The sequence below is a fragment of the Python bivittatus genome, unplaced genomic scaffold, assembly GCF_059951505.1.
Source record: "Python bivittatus isolate LINGU-HERP-01145 unplaced genomic scaffold, Pbiv_v1 ctg000340_np1212, whole genome shotgun sequence".
NCBI classification, from domain to species: Eukaryota; Metazoa; Chordata; class Lepidosauria; order Squamata; family Pythonidae; genus Python; species Python bivittatus.
In genome coordinates this window covers 23,435,930-23,449,753 of record NW_028277056.1, presented here as the reverse complement: position 1 = coordinate 23,449,753, position 13,824 = coordinate 23,435,930, and positions in this window count along the sequence as shown.

Here is a 13,824-nt window from a genome sequence, read left to right as displayed (position 1 = left end):
CCATAAATCATAAATTCATGTTTTTGTTTTATGCAAAAAGTCTATAAGGAGTTTCCAGTTCAGCAATAAATGTAGATATTGTCTTTTCTCTGATCAGTCAATTTGGTGTTCTCAGCAAGTTCCACCATCTTCACCAACCATGTCTCCATTGCCGAATCTTTCCATCTTTGTGCGTATAATAATCTCGTTGTAGTTATCATACACACACAAAAAAGTTCCATGACTTTTTCAAACTGTTTGTCCATTAATCCCAAAAGAAAGATTGCTGGTCTCAATTGTATCTTAATCTTTAAAATCCTCTGAATCAGTGTACGAATCCAAAATTTTCTAGCTTTTTTACATGTCTACCAAGCATGATAAAATGTCCCTTCTTGTTCACATTTCCAGCATAAATCTGAAGTGCCTTTATACATTCTAGACAATTTCTCTGGTGACTTATACCAATGGTACATCAATTTATAAAAATTCTCTTTAAGATTATAACAATGTAAATTTCAATCCTTTCAACCACATATTTTTCCATTGTTTCATCTGTATTTATAACCAAAAATTTTAGCCCACTTTATCATACATTCTTTCACTTATTCTTCTTTTGTTTCAAATTTCAGTAAGTTTATACATTTTAGCAATTACATGTTCATCATTTGTACACAATTCTATTTAAAACTCAGTCTTACAATATTCAAAACCATACATTCTTTTGTCTACCAAAATAAAGAAGAGAGGAGACAGTGGGCATCCCTGTCTTGTTCCATGTTATATCCCACAAGGCTTTGTTAGATCTCCATTAACAATTATTTGCGCTTTCTGCAAAGTGTAAATCGATCTTACGCATTTTATAAAGTTCATATCCTCCAAAACTTTGAACAAGAAAGTGCAGTTCAAATTGTCAAAGGCCTTCTCTACATCTAGGAAAATCAATGCATCTTGTTTTTCATTATGTTGCTCCAAATATTCCAAAATGTTCAACACATTTCTAACATTGTCCTTTAACCATCTTTTATGTAAAAACCCACATTGATCCTCATGAATAAATTCTTGCAAATTACTTTCAGTCTATCAGCTATAATTGTAAACAACTTGTAGTCATTATTCAGCAATGACATCGGCCTATAGTTTCTTCTTAGTCAAATCTTGTCCTTCCTTAATGGGACAATTAATGCTATATTGGCCTCTTTCCAACTCTTTCGCATCTTTCCTTCCTGTAAGATAGAGTTCATTGTGGTTTGTAAAGGTTGTAAAAGATCATCCTCAAAACATTTATAATAAAAACCTGATAATCCATCTGGTCCAGACACCTTTCCTGGTTTGATCTTTTTTATAACTTCAGAAACTTCCTTTCTCATTATAGGTCCTTTCTTTTCCTCTGTAATCCTTGGTAAATTTTGTTTCTTTAGATATTCATCTATTTTCTACAGAGAGATGTCACTTCCTTTATACATGTTGGAATAATATTGATAAAATGCTTTTTGTATAGCCATGCTGTCCATTAATACAGTATCTCCCTCTGTAATTTTATCATTTTCTTTTCTTTTTCTTTTTGTAATTTATATACCAACCACTTTCCTGGTTTGTCTGCAAACTCAAATCTTTGTTGCTTTACATAGTTCATTTTTATTACCATTTCTCTTACTATTAACATAGATAACTGTCATTGTAAAAGCTTAATTTGTTAAGAAATACTTATCTTTGGAAATTTCTTTAATTCTTCTTTTCTCTTTATCTCATCCAAAATAGCTTGTGTTTTCTCTTGACTTCTTTCTGAGCTCACTGTTAGGTTGTATAAAATAACCTTTAATAAAAGCTTTACTTGCGTCCCAGACCATTCTTAATTCAGTATCTTTATCTAAATTCAGTATCTTTATCTAAATTATTTTCAAAAAATTAGTTTCTTTTTACAATCCTCCACTATTGCTTCTTTCTGTAGCAACATTTCATTTAGTCTCCATCTAAAAGAACTAGATTTCCTTTCATAAACCAAACTCACAGGGTTGTGATCCAAAAAAGTCCTTGGTAATATCTCCAGTTTAGAAATCTTAGTAGCCAAATACTTTGAAATCCAAATCATGTCTATTCTTGAAAAGGATCTATGTCTTTCAGAAAAGTAGGTGTAATCTCTTGAATTGCCATTTTTCTGTCTCCATATATCAACAAGTCCTAAAATGTCCATCAAATCAAAGGAAACTTGGTAATTTGCCTTGAGTGATTTTAATATTTTTTCTCAGAAGTTCTATCCAGTTGTGAAGGGATCACTCCATTCTAATCCCCCATTGAACACCACTTTTCATAACCTATTAGTCTCTTTATAGAACAGTATTTTATCCTCATTTGGGCCACAAAGTCCCAATATCAACGTTTTAGTCCCATGCAAATTAACTTCCACCCCAACAAATCTACCATGGTCATCAGTCAATACAAGTTTTGGTTTTAGTTGGGGATTTATATACAAAACAACTCCATTTCTTTTTTTAGTTCCTGCTGAAATAAATTCTTCACCCAAGATTTTATAAATCAAATATTTTATGTCCTTTTTTCTAATATATCGTTTTAATTTTTTCAAATAATGATTTTTTTTCTGTTTTGAGGAGCATTTGCTCCATTTATATTCCACATTAAGCATTTGTAATCCATAATCAAGCCAAAAATTTAGAAAAATTGACCTGTAGCACCTAGTTCAGTATCATCCCTTTCAGTTTCCTGTTGCACCTGCTGAAGTTTTTGTGTGGTCTCATCTGATACCTCCATTCGAATCTCCTCCAATTCCTCTTTAAATTTTCTAGAAATTCCCTCACCTTCTGGAAGAATTGAATCAAAACCTCTGTTGTTTGACTGTAAAGATCACATCTTCCAATTTGTCCCATTAAAATGGAATCTTTTTCTGTTTTAATCTATCAGTCAAAAAAGAATACTCTCTTATTTAATATTTGGCACCTCTCTTATTTAATATTTAATTTTTATATAAATGATGTGGTAGATCTGAACTTCCATCCACCCAAATTAGCAGAGCAGAGAGATATATTACTATACTGTTATATGCGGATGATGCAGTAATCATATCAAGGACACCAACTGGCCTCAGAAGAGGTTTGAACATCTTTGCACATCATTGTAAAGAGAACCAGCTGGAAATCAACTATTCTAAAACTAAAATTGAATTACTGCAATGCGCTATACATAGGGCTACCCTTGAAGAGTATTCGGAAGCTACAGCTGGTGCAAAATGCAGCGGCGTGGACAGTTTTGAACGCCCCTAGGGTGGCACATATAACACCTCTGTTACACAAGCTGCATTGGTTGCTGGTTTGCTTCTGTGTCCAATTCAAGGTGTTGGTTATTACCTTTAAAGCCCTTCATGGCACAGGACCAGGTTATCTGAGGAGCTGTCTCGCCCCTGTTATATCAGCCTGCCCCACTCGGTATGGCAGAAGGGGCATGTTGCAGACCCCATCAGTCAAGGTACTTCAGCTGGCAGGGTCTAGGAAGAGGGCCTTTTCTGCTGCAGCCCCTGCCTTGTGAAACAGCTTACCACCTGAGGTGCGGTCTGCCCCCACTCTCCTGGTCTTCCAGAAAAGTATGAAAACTTGGCTATACCAGATGGCCTGGGGGCCTGATGGGGGCTCGCATTGTTGGAATTGGCTGATGTGATAATCAATACTGCTCCCCCCCATCATCTTGAATTGTATATAGTCTTTATATAGAATTGTTATTAGCTAATTTTAGTATAGATATTTATATTTTCATTATTTTTACTGTTTGGGATTTTAATTGTGAGCCATCCAGAGTTGCCCTCTGGGGGAGATGGGTGGCATATAAATTAAATTAAATTAAATTAAATTAAATTAAATTAAATTAAATTAAATTAAATTAAGAAAGAAAGAAAGAAAGAAAGAAAGAAAGAAAGAAAGAAAGAAAGAAAGAAAGAAAGAAAGAAAGAAAGAAAGACAGGCATTTACAAATTGGCCCAAAAAGTGCTCCTGGACTATTATCAACCATGCCATTGAACAAGTGCAATGTTTTCGATACTTGGGGGTAAACTTCCAAGCTAATGGAAATAAAAGAGCCTATGTTAACTATGCTTCACAAAATGCACATAGGAGTGCAGCAACTATTTTAAGATTTCATCACTCCAGAGGAGGTCAATATATACTGGCAGCCACTAAGCTCTTTGAGGCCAAGCCGCTAGCTCAACTTGGACCACCCCCCAACCTGGTACCACTGGAACTTGTTCAATCTAAATTTTTAAGAGCAATTTTCCAAGTTACTCACTGGGTTTCTAATGCTTCATTACTCATGGAGGCTGGAAAGGTGAGAGTGCAGACTAGAATATGGGAAGCTGTGCTACACTTCTGGTTGAAGCTGACATTTTTCCCTATAATAGGCTTAGCCCGTTGACTTTAGAAGACAGATTCCAAAATGGGTGGAAACAAGCAGTTTATAACAAGTTCAGCTTCCTAGGACTTTCCCCCACTTACCTATTATTTCTGGGCTATAAGCAAGCAAGGGCCATACTTAAGCAACGTCTGCTTGACATGGATCGTCAAATGGATGCTGGTAATACCATTCAGCTTCCAATGGCGGACAGTGAGAGATATACTCTGGCACCAGCTATGTATCTCACACAGGTTAACATTCCAAATCAGAGAAGGACCTTCACCTTAGCCCAATGTAATGCTCTCCCTTCAGCACTTCTGGCTGGAAAATATAAAAAGACACCATATCTACTGTGCGTATGCCCTTGCAACTCAGGACAGATAGAGACTATCGAACATGTTCTTCCGGACTGCCAGTTTTATACAGAACCCTGAAATGTCTTAATTAACCCACCTTTGACCAGCAAAACAGGATACAGCAATCAACAGTATGAGCAATTTCTACTTTCCAATATCAACTCTGAAATGACACACAAGGTTGCCAAGTTTTGTGTGGCGGTGTGCAAAATCAGGCAAAGGATAATTAAGAGCAATTGAATTTGCCTGAATATGGGTAGACAGAAATGACTCAGGCTCAGCATGATCTGTTGGCTACTTCCTAACTTCTTTTATGCTTTGGAGTGTACATGCCATGCTAGTTATTATACTATATTTTTCTTAGGTATGACAGAGGTCTGTAAGAGAAGTTTATATTTCTTAAATCCCTTTTGGATAATTCTATTGTAGTACTTATAAATGTGTGTGTGTATACACACACACAACTATATGCATATGTACCTGTATTATATTTGCATTTTATATTGCTACTTCAAAATTTATATTATCTGGATTATTAATTTTCTTTTATTTACTGCCTATGTGCAGCCTGAGCAAGCCGTTCAGCAGATTTTAATTTAATATTGTCTTTTAGTCAATTCTCTGCCTATATGTATTTTTCCCAATTATCCTGATGTTGTCAACTTGGTTTTGGGTATTTTGGATAACTGAGTGCCAATTTCCTTGCTGGTTGATGAGCTCAATAAAGTTTGATTGATTGATTGATTGGTTTGTTTTACGTCTCTAGACACTTGTTTTGCAGAGCTTTCCATCTTCTTAACCTTTTCTTTCATCTCCTCTTTCATCTTTACAAATCTTTGATCCATTCTTTTTTCAAAAACTGTCAATTTAGTATCAAGTGATTCAGCTAATTTATTAACCAATTCCTTAAACATTTTCTGAAGTAAATCTGGTGTAATTCCTCTCTCTGCAGGTTGCTCTAGCAATCCTCTCTTCCTCTCTGCTGTTTTTGCTGCTTTTCTCATGGTTGCCATTGTAATATTGTAATCCAAAAGTGAAAATGTCTCATTTGCAAGGGAAAGAGTAAAAGGCAAGTTTTCCCTCTTTGTTTTTTCTATTTTGTCTTCCTATGCCCTTAATACTTTTGTCTCAGGTACTGTGTAGTTACAGTCAGCATCACAGTCTGGCTCATATTACCTTTATCTTTTGTCTTGTAAAATTCACCAATTGTCTGCATTCTTTAATAGTAAACAAAAAACATTGCCACAAAGGTCTGGTTCACTTGTCTATTTCAATTTGTTCAAAAGCACTTTCACCAAAAAAATAAACTTTCAAATAAACTATCCCTTTATCCATTTTAAACTTTCTTATATCCGCTCCTTGTAAAGCTTTTTGCCAAAAGTTTTAAAATCTTTAAAACCATTTTTTCCCCTTTGGAATACAGAAAGAATGCTGACTCACCAAGCAGAATTCTCTTATCCTGCCGCTTAGAAAATCTCTTTTTAGCTGTAAATTAATTCCATCTGAAAGTGTTTAAGAAATGAGGCTTGTGTGAACCTTGTGTCCATATAGGCTGCATTATGGCTGTGAGCTTGATTGAAATCCCTGGACTCCCAGCCGCTCAACTCACAAGCTGACTGCAAAAACCTCAGTTCCTGCAGTCTACTCACGAGGAACAGCTGTCTGGAGTGCAAGTGGGCAATCTGACAACCTCTCCTTTTATTAAGACAATAAACTTAAAGAGTTGTTGAGCATGGCTTTCAATACAAAGAGAATATAGATATTGAAGACAAAATTACGAAACCTCAGTGCAGATAATATATGTCCATAGTGTTCCATTAAAAGTTTGCAAATTCCTTCTTTCTCCCCATATATCATGGTTGAAAAATCCATCATCCCAGGTCTTTTTTTTTTTTTTAATATTTTTTTATTTTTACAACAAACACAAAACATACATGAACAAACAAAAACATAGAAAGGCATAAAAAAAGCATCTTCCATTTTATACCGTGTGTCAACCAGTTACCAACTCGTTGGTGCCCCTTTCATAATCTTAAATTCTCATATCATCTATTCAAAATATACTTGTATACTTATCAATTAACAATTATTAATCATTCATAGCTAATCTATAGAATCATTTATTACAAGAAATTTTAACTTTCAATAGGATTAGTAATACATTTTCATCTATCGATTATATGTGTATATATATAATAATTAATATCAAGTTTCTATTATAAAATTTCCTAATCCATTACATTACTATATTTTCTCAGTGTCATATAAAATTACTTATCTTCTTACTCTAATTTCAAATCTCAATTTAACTCATCTCTGCACATTCCATAATTTTCAATAACTTCCTCCTGCATAAGTACTTTTTAATTTTTCCAATTCTTAAAAGTTACAGTTCTAACCAGTATCAGTTACAATATCAGTTACAGTTCTAACCGGGTTACAGTTCTAACCAGATTCTTCACTACATGTTTCAACAAAAATGTCTCTAGTTTAAAATCTATATGTTACTATATTCAACCATGTATAAATTTTAGTCTAATCTCTTGAAACATTTACAATCAAATACAATTTTTAACTATATATCTCAGATTTATACTTTATTCCAGCGCTTGCATAATTTTGAGTTCACCCATTTCATTCAATATCCCAAAATATCTAGCTATTTATTCCTTTTTCTATATTATTGGATAAGAGAAAGCAATAATAAATGTCCTTTCAAACATTCTGCTTTTTGAAGCTTCTGTCAGTTCCATCATTGTTGTATTCCCCTCGTTTTTTCTTTAAACATCTGAAGTAGTTTCTTTCAATATTGTTTTACTTCTTCTTTTTGTGCATTCTCTTAGTACGATTTTCCATTATAATCTTGTATAATCTTTTTCTCACCCTCAGTGCCAAGAACAAGTCTGTCCCTCTTCATTTATCAGTTGATTAACCCTTTTAATTCTCAGTTTATAAGCCTCACAATAATTCTGTTTAATGTTTCTGATTTCTTGTACTATTTCTTCCTTCCATTGATCCCGTTTTATGTTTAATTAAGTCCATTTTAGCTTTAATATCTTTTTTCTTTTTTTTTTTTCGGGAATTTCTGCAGCTCTTCTTCCAGTTTTTTATAGTCATCCTCAATAGTTTAAAGATCTTTTTCTGCATTGTGTTTCTCGTATAGTTTATTATCTTGATAAACCTTCATTGAGTCAAAGGATTCTTTATCTTTGTTCTTGCCAAAAATAAGAGAAAAAAAAAAAAAAAAGCAAGAGGAGAAAAAAAAAAGAAGAGGAGGGAAAAGACTAAGTCTCTTTAAAAAAAATCCAACTGAGGGGGGAATAGAGAGCAAAGCAGAGCTTCTAGCAGAAAGAAGAGCTACTGCCACTAATCAGGGCTCTTGTGACTAGCTCAAATTTTCCATCTTGATATTTTCAAAATCGCTTTCAAGTCCACTTTCTTGTTTATAGTTACGGATGGCACCTGTATAAACATGCACATCCCACTATCTTTTTAGAAAGCACAGGGTCTTTGAGCATGCGTCACAATAGAAGAAAAAAAGCACTATGTCGAGCCTCTAGATGGCAGTGCAACTTTCTTTCATTTACTTTCTCTTAACTCCACTTTCCCCATTTCAAAATCAAAAAGTATAAGTTTCTTATAACAATAAAGAAATCTTGGTCAAAAAAAAGGCTTAAGATAAAGAGTTATTGAGTATTAAAAAGAAAAAGCCAATCCAGTTAAAAATATATTTTTTTAAGAGAAAAACATCTTGCCAGTTCCATTAAAAAGGGAAAGTTGAAAAGAAAAAAAAAATTCCCCCCTTTTTTTATAAGGCTCAATCTCGCCGCTTAATCCACTTTTCTTCACTTTTAAAAATCTCTTTAAATTACTTAAGGTGTTCTCTAAGAATAGTTGAATAGTAAAAGTCCATCTCACCCAGTTGACACCCCTCTCTTCCTTCTTCCTTTGGAGCTGTCCCGGCTTTCGCAGCCATTTTGGCTGGCTCTCCTCTGCCGGCTTCAAGAGCTTCTCCCGGGATCAATCTGGGACTTGCGGCGTCCCTGAGATCCGCGGGACGCGCCCTTTGCGATCGCCATCTCTACGGGACGGCTTAAGTCCATCGGGACCGTCCGGGGGAGGAGATATTGGCTGCGATCCTGGGAGCCCAGGATCACCCGCCGTATCGCCGTATCGCCGCGACGCCAGCTCCGCCCTCCCCATCATCCCAGGTCTTAAAGTCACTCGTGGATCTGTTAACATGAAGTGGCAAAAATGTATTAAAAGTTCAGTAGAAGGAAAAAAGTTCAGTAAAAGGAAAAAAGAAGAAGAAGAACTCTAGGCCACTCAATCTGAAATTGATACCAGGAAGATTCTACAGCAGATCATAAAATGATCAGCCTTTAAATACTTTGAAAGAAATGCAGTGATTACTAGATGTCAGCAATCTTGTAAAGGACCAGTCTTGTCAAACTAATCTTATTTCATTTTTTGAAAGGGAACTTTCTTTAGTAGTCTCTGGGAATGCTGTGAATATAATATATCTTGATTTCAGGAAAAAGTTTGACAAAGTACAGCATGATACTCTGATTAGTAAATTGTTTAAGTATGATTTGAATGACATACTGTATTTATTAGATGTATCCACAGCTGGCTTGAAACATGAACTCAAAAAGTGTTCAATTGTTCCTCATCAAACTGGAAATAGATATTAAGGGGGAGGCCATAGAGCTAGGTCCTAGGAATATCTTATTAATGATTTAGATGAAGAACTGAGGGGAATGCTTATCAGATTTGTGGATGATACAAAACTGGGAGGGATAGGTGATACCTACACAACTTACTTTGTATTTATTTGATTTCTAACTTGCTTTCCTGCTCAAATTGTAGAAAAATCAAAATTTAAAGTAATCTCAGTAGGCTAGAGAGGTAGCTGAAAATAACATAATGGAATTTAACAGAGATAAATGCAAAATGTGCCTAATGTGAGGAATTTTGTATTTACCAACAGTTGAACATACCCATTTATGAGCAGTATGGTATAGTTATTTGTAATATACTAAGTTCTTCTGTGTTCCAGGTCAGATCTGGTCTTAATAAACAGTCAGTTCACTTCTGTGTTATTATCTTCTCATGTCTAAGTGAAAAAATAAAATTCACAGGAATAGAATGGGGGATACAAATTGTATTAATCACATGATGAATATGAACCAGAACAGTTCTGTGACTGTAAAAAAGGCAAATATCATTTTAGGCTGCATCAATAGAACTATAGATTCCCAATCCTGCAAAGGAGTAGTTCCACTGTGGACAGCATTGGCCAGAACCACTGCAAGTGCTGTGCATCACCAGTTTTAGAAAAATTCAGACAAACTGGAACAGGTACAAAGAAAGGTAGCAAGAATGTTTGGTCCTTTGTAGAATCAGATGAAATTAGATATGTTTAAACTCAAGAAAAGTTGACTACATAGGGGTAGGATAGCATGCTTTAAGTAACTGACGGATTTGCAAACAGAAGAATGCCTTGACCTCTTGTCCATTATCTTAGAGTGCAGGATGTGGAATAATGGGCTAGGTATGGGAAGGTCAATGAAACTTCCTAATTGTAAGAGGAGTTTGAGCAGAAGCTAGATAGCTGTCAGCCCTAAAAGGTAGACCAGACTAAGAAACCAATGCCATACAGGCCACAACTATTTTTATTGTAATGGCTATAATAACAGAACCTTGTAACTCTAAGTGTGCTTCCCCCCGCCCTCATTTTACCTTTGTGTGAACTAGGGAGAGGCCTGTCTGAAATATTTTCTCAAGTTAGTTTCTTGGAACAGTCTCAAGCCCCTCTTTCTTCTGTCCTTCAAGGCCATTCCTTATGTCCTCTACAATAGCACCAGTCAGGGATATATTATATAGGATTCCTGCACTGAGCAGAAAGTAAGATTCAGTGGCCCTTCCAGGTTTATGGTTCTATAAAGAGAAAAGAGCAAGCCCCAAAGTTGGCATGAAATTCTCTCAATCACCACCAATAGTTTGGCAGAAAATCAGCCTTGCTGAAATAGTTGTCAATTAATTGTTCACTCAACTGTGCAACATCCACATCTGTTGCAGCAGCTTGATGGTTCATAATTTTAGCAATGAATTCAAGTCCAAAATGCTTTTTGTCCACAAATGGCAGCAATGCCTTAGGCATGGTGTTTTATGAAAGCATGCCAAGTTTGAGTTCAAAACAACACACAGTCTAATGGTTTGCAGAGGAGAATTAGAGCTTCACAGATTTTAGACTTTATGGAAAAATGGAATTAACAGCTACAGAAACTTATGTGAGTTCACCAGCTGGCAAAAGTCTCATTAAAACAACATGCTGTGTTTACTTTCAGAATGCAGCTGTGCATAAGCCAAACCGCACAAGAAACTGAACTCATGCTTGAAGCCAGGGGCTATGGTGTCCTATGCATCTCAGTGTTGAAGCAGCTCCTTTCCTGATTCTTTTCAGTGTCCAAACTTCAAATAAGAAGGGAAAAAGTCAGGAGCAAAAGGTGAAGGTATGATCAAGACAGTGGTGTACCGGAGGTGGATCATAATGGCTTATGAAAGCCGATTGTTAAATTTTGGGGAATTTTATGAGCTGATTGAGAGCACAGCTGAGCCATGATGCCTAGTGTGCCAATCAGCTGTTCTGTGGCTAGCAGTGTGGTGTAACAGTGGCAATGGAATCAGCAGAACTGGTTGTTAAACATTTACCAGCACACCATTGGATCAAAATAACTTTCTGCCTGGAAAATGTTGAAAAAATACCACATTCCTATGGGCCATAGAACTTCTACACCCATATCAACACAAATTCCACCCCACTGTGAATTCATTGACATGTAAATGGAGCTAACACGCTGTAAATATGAGGATTTAGAATCACAGAATAATAAAATGTATATCCGCAACAGATAGCCAACCAGAGAAGGAGAGTCAGTTGCCTCCCAAGGTAGACTGGTCCCTTGTTGAGTAGCTCTCACCATTGGAAAATTTGATGTGATGTCCAACCAAAATCAGCTTCCTTGTTATTTAAACATATAGTTTTTTGTTTTGTATTCTGGAAGAACATTAAACAATTCTGTTGCATCTTGCACATGGCAGCCCTTCAGATACTACATAGCTATTATATCTCCTCACAGTCTTCTCCAGGCTAAACATAACCAACACCTCCAAATATTACTCATAGGTTAGTCCTTTCAGGCTCCTTATCATCTTGGTTGCTCTTTGGACATGCTCCACTTTATCAGTTCCCTTCCTAAAATATGAATGCAATATTCTAAATATAGTCTGACCAATGCTGAAATGAGAGGAATTGTGACTTCTCTTGATTTTTTTGTGCACATAGAGGGATGCCTGTAGGATCCTTCACACATGTGCCAGATATATGGCCATCATGAATGTCAGTCTGGGGGAAGTGATAACTCCAACCACTTTGCTAGTTCTACCCAATGAGTGATTCTCACAGCACACAATAAATATGAATGCTAAAGCCAAGTGCCTCTTTTGACACGCAACTAACTGAGAGCCAGTTTGGCCTAGTGGTTAAAGACTCCAGGCTAAAAACCAGGAGACTATGAGTTCTAGTCCCGCCTTAGGCATGAAAGCCGGCTGGGTGACTTTGGGCCAGTCACTCTCTCTCACCCCAACTCATCTCACAGGGTTGTTGTTGTGGGGAAAATAGGAGGAGGAAGGAGTATTAGGTATGTTCGCCACCTTGCGTTATTTATTAAAAAAAATAATAAGAAAGGTGGGATAAAAAAATCTAAAAAAAAAACACACCTAGAAAAAAGTAACCATGATAAATGTGTGCTGGTGCTGACAATCCCCCACAGATTGTGTGTAGGGTTGCTCTTGGCAGATTCTGGTTGGATTCTGCTAAAGTGAATGTGCGTGAGCCTTGGAGGAGGCCACTGGGAGAGGCAGTGTTATTTTCCCACACCCATTTCCAGATTGCTGTCACTCCAGGTTTATGTTGTGAGACAAATTCATTCCAAAGAGACTTGCAGGGAAATGGGCTAAGTGTGTGTGTGTTGGGAGGGCTGATGCTAAGTATAGTTCTTCAACTCTCTTTTGATATTTTGCTTTACTTATTTATTGGTTTCTTTGTTAAATGTACATCTATCTTTCCTGTGAGATAGGCTGGGCCAAGAGACAGTGACCATCCCAAAGAGACCCAGTGAACTTCTGTGGTTGAGATTGTACCTGAACCTTAACCACTATTCCACTTTAAAGACACCTTCCAAAGGGTAAGAAAATGTTAATGGATACTTGAAGGGGAGGTGTATTTGATATCTTCCTTAAGTATAGGGGTCTGAGACTATGTATATGAGGCTGTTTTTCACTTGTATCCCTTCAGCTTTCCTGCCTTCCTGTTCTTCAATTCATGCCATCAAGGGGAATCTTTTAGATAATTAAATATGTGTAGCCAGAGGGTTCCAAGGCAAGAGAGAAAGTGGTAACAGGAAAAAAAAAAAAGATATTGCAACAATAGAGCAAGCTCAGAAACATTATGCAAAGAAATTCTGAAGTACCTGAAAATGAAGGAAAAAAACATAAATCACTTTCATAAGGAAATAAACACACTCACGCACATACACACACACTTTGATATATACACTTTGTGTGTTTATTCCCCGGGCAACAAATAAAACTAGGAGGTGCTCCTGCCCCATGGATGTAGATGAGCTCCATAAACACATCCGAAAAAATTGATTATTTAAAAGTTTGGTTAGGACAATGGCTTAAATAGATGAACCTGAAAAAATGTAGACATCCACTTTTATTGATATTTAAACATCTCTCACACAGCTAAGAATTATACATAGTTAAATACAGGTGAGGTTTATCATTTTCTCACATATACTCAACTCAAACCCTCTTATTGTTAAATTTAAGTAATTCTTCCAGGTCAGCTTTGGGGGAAAAAACCTGCAGGAGCATCTGGCAGAGACGTTGTCTTTCCAGAGCTGCCTCTGCAAATGATCCTGAGGGCAAAACTAAATATGAAGGTGCTAACTGAATCACTTGGGCTCATATCATTAAAAAATAATAATAATAATAGCATGTGAAGAAAGAAATTTTCAGCAGAATCTGT